We start from the raw sequence: 3,943 nt of genomic DNA on the forward strand, positions 1-3,943 counted from the left end.
TTGGACAGACATGGCTATGGCAGCAAGCTTGTCTATGTTTCCATCCTTGCCTATTCTGTAATCCTTGGATTCGGGCAGACATCAGCTCTGGCAGCATGCTTGTCCGCTTCCCACTCTTGCCTCTTTGAATATCTGCCGAATAAAACTTTCTTTTTTGCTTTACTAAACTCTATGATGTTTTTACCCCACAACAGTGGTTAAGAGGTCAGCTGCTAACCAAAAAGTTTGCAGTTCACATCCACCCAGCTGTTCTTTGGAAACCCTATGGGGACACTCTGTCCTATCCGGTCACTGTGAGTCAGAATCCACTCCACGGCAATGGGTTTATAGGGTTCCAAGGCTATATATCTTTACAGAAGCAGAAGCCACCTCTTTCTCCTGCGAAGAGACTGGTGAATTCCAACCACTGACCTTTTGGTTAGCAGCCAAGAGCTTTAACCGTTGCACCACTAGGGCTCCTCCTAGTGACCAGAATGTGATATTTAATAAATTGCAGTAATTAATAAATGATTATTCTAGTTTATTCTTGTTAGCGCCCATCCAGGCAGCGCCTGACTCATGGTGACCCCAGACACGGCGGAACAAAACACTGTCCTGTCCTGCACCATCCCATGATGGCTTGCGGATCAGACGGTTGTGCTCTATCGGGCTTTCATGGCTGAGTTTCGGAAGCAGATCACTAAGCCTTGCTTCCTAGTCGTTTTCATCTAGAAGCTCCACTGGAACCTGTTCAGCATCACAGTGACACAGAAGCCTCCACTGACAGACAGGTGATGGCTGTGCCTGAGGTCCATTGGCCAGGAATCGAACCTGGATCTCCTGCATGCAAGGAAGGAATTCTACCACTGAACCACCAATGCCCCCTATATAAACTATAAGAAAGATATAAACTATGTTTTTCTATTTCATGGTTAAAGTGTTTTAATAATGAGGCAGTGGTGGGTTAGTGGTAGAATTCTCCCCTTCCATGCGGGTGACGTGGTTCTGTTCTTGGCCAATGCACCTCATGGACAGCCACCACTAGTCTTGCCTGAGACGTGCATGTGCTATGAAGCTGAACAGGTTTCAGTGGAGCTTCCAGACTGAGGTGCCTAGGAAGAAAGGCCTGGAGATATACTTCTGAAAATGAGCCAGTGAAAACCCTATGGATCACAGCAGTCTGATCTGAGACTGAACATGGTGTTACAGATCGGATTGTGTCCACCAAAAATATGTGTCATATATCCTAACCTCTATGCCTGTGGTGTGATGTTCTTCATGTCATTCCACAACTCGTCCGGTCTTCAGTCACCAGTGTTCAATGCATCAAATCTATTCTTGAAATGGTCTCTAAATTCAGGTGGGATATATTCAAGGTCATATTTTGGCTCTCGTGGACTTGCTCTGATTTTCTTCACTTTCAGCTTGAACTTGCATGTGAGCAATTGATGGTCTGTTCCACAGTCGGCCCCTGGCCTTGTTCTGACTGATGATATTGAGCTTTTCCATCGTCTCTTCTTCTTTCCACAGATGAAGTCTATTTGATTTCCGTGTGTTTCATCTGGCGAGGTCCATGTGTATAGTCGCCTTTATGTTGGTGAAAGAAGGTATTTGCAATGAAGAAGTCGTTGGTCTTGCAAAATTCTATCATTCGATCTCCAGCATTCTTTCTATCACCAAGGCCATGTTTTCCAACTACTGATCCTTCTTCTTTGTTTCCAACTTTCACATTAAAATCACCAGTAATTATCAATGCACCTTGATTGCATGTTCAATCAACTTCAGACTGCAGCAGCTGATAAAAATCATCTATTTCCTCATCTTTGGCCCTAGTGGTTGGTGTGTAAATTTGAATAATAGTCGTATTAACTGGTCTTCCTTGTAGGCATATGGATATTATCCTATCACTGACAGCGTTGTACTTCAGGATAGATCTCGAAATGTTCTTTTTCACGATGAATGCAACACCATTCCTCTTCAAGTTGTCATTCCCAGCAGAGTAGACTATATGATTGTCTGATTCAAAGTGGCCAATACCAGTCCATTTCAGTTCACTAGGGCTTAGGATATTGATGTTTATGTGTTCCATTTCATTTTTGATGATTTCCAATTTTCCTAGATTCATACTTCATACATTCTAGGTTCTGATTATTAATGGATGTTTGCAGCTGTTTCTTCTCATTTTGAGTGGTGCCACATCAGCAAATGAAGGTCCCAAAAGCTTTACTCCATCCACGTCATTAAGGTTGACTCTACTTTGAGGAGGCAGCTTTTCCCCAGTCATCTTTTGAGTGCTTTCCAACCTGGGGGGCTCATCTCCCAGGACTATATCAGACAGTGTTCTGCTGCTAGTCATAAGGTTTTCACTGGCTAATTTTTTTTCAGAAGTAGACTGCCAGGTCCCACCTGAATTTAGAGACCATCTGAAGAATAGATTTGACACATTGAACACTGGTGACTGAAGACTGGATGAGTTGTGGAATGACATCAAGGACATCATACATGAAGAAAGCAAGAGGTCATTGAAAAGACAGGAAAGAAAGAAAAGACCAAGATGGATGTCGGAGGAGACTCTGAAAGTTGCTGTCAAAGGTCGAGCAGCTAAAGCAAAAGGAAGAATTGATGAAGTAAAAAGAACTGAACAGAAGATTTCAAAGGGCGGCTCAAGAAGACAAAGTAAAGTATTATGATGACATGTGCAAAGAGCTGGAAATGGAAAACCAAAAGGGAAGAACACGCTCTGTGTTTCTCAGGCTGAAAGAATTGAAGAAAAAATTCAAGCCTCGAATTGCAACAGTGAAGGATTCTGTGGGGAAAATATTAAATGACGCAGGAAGCATCAAAAGAAGATGGAAGGAATACACAGAGTCATTATACCAAAAGGAATTTGTCGATGTTCAGCCATTTCAAAAAGTAGCATATGATCAGGAACAGATGGTACTGAAGGAAGAAGTCCAAGCTGCTCTGAAGGCATTGGCAAAAAAACAAGGCTCCAGCAATTGATGGAATATCAACTGAGATGTTTCAACAAACAGATGCAGCGCTGGAGGTGCTCTCTCATCTATGCCAAGAAATATGGAAGACAGCTTCCTGGCCAACTGACTGGGAGAAATCCATATTTATGCCTATACCCAAGAAAGGTGACCCAATCGAATGTGGAAATTATAGAACAATATCATTAATATCACATGCAAGCAAAATTTTGCTGAAGATCATTCAAAAGCGGCTGCAGCAGTATATCGACAGGGAAGTGCCAGAAATTCAGGCTGGTTTCAGAAGAGGATGTGGAACCGGGGATATCATTGCTGATGTCAGATGGATCCTGGCTGAAAGCAGAGAATATCAGAAGGATGTTTACCTGTGTTTTATTGACTATGCAAAGGCATTCGACTGTGTGGATCATAACAAATTATGGATAACGTTGCGAAGAATAGGAATTCCAGAACACTTAATTGTGCTCATGAGGAACCTTTACATAGATCAAGAGGCAGTTGTTCGGACAGAACAAGGGGATACTGATTGGTTTAAAGTCAGGAAAGGTGTATGTCAGGGTTGTATTCTTTCACCATACCTATTCAATCTGTATGTTGAGCAAATAATCGGAGAAGCTGGACTATATGAAGAAGAATGGGGCATCAGGACTGGAGGAAGACTCATTAACAACCTGTGTTATGCAGATGACACAACCTCGCTTGGTGAAAGTGAAGAGGACCTGAAGCACTTATTAATGAAGATCAAAGACCACAGCCTTCAGTATGGATTGCACCTCAACATAAAGAAAACAAAAATCCTCACAACTGGACCAATGAGCAACATCATGATAAACGGAGAAAAGATTGAAGTTGTCAAGGATTTCATTTTACTTGGATCTACAATCAACAGCCATGGAAGCAGCAGTCAAGAAATCAAAAGACGCATTGCATTGGGTAAATCTGCTGCAAATGACCTCTTTAAAGTGTTGAAG

The 3,943-nt window shown here is 42.3% G+C and overlaps 1 non-coding gene across 1 annotated transcript; it reads right to left on the reverse strand.

Annotated features, from left to right (window-relative positions):
- Positions 1-789: 789 nt before the first annotated feature.
- On the reverse strand, positions 790-860 carry TRNAA-UGC (transfer RNA alanine (anticodon UGC)). The gene has a single exon. It is a non-coding gene; the product is annotated as a tRNA-Ala (tRNA).
- Between the last annotated feature and the right edge of the window lie 3,083 nt (positions 861-3,943).

The sequence above is a fragment of the Loxodonta africana genome, chromosome 15, assembly GCF_030014295.1.
Source record: "Loxodonta africana isolate mLoxAfr1 chromosome 15, mLoxAfr1.hap2, whole genome shotgun sequence".
Taxonomy (NCBI): Eukaryota; Metazoa; Chordata; class Mammalia; order Proboscidea; family Elephantidae; genus Loxodonta; species Loxodonta africana.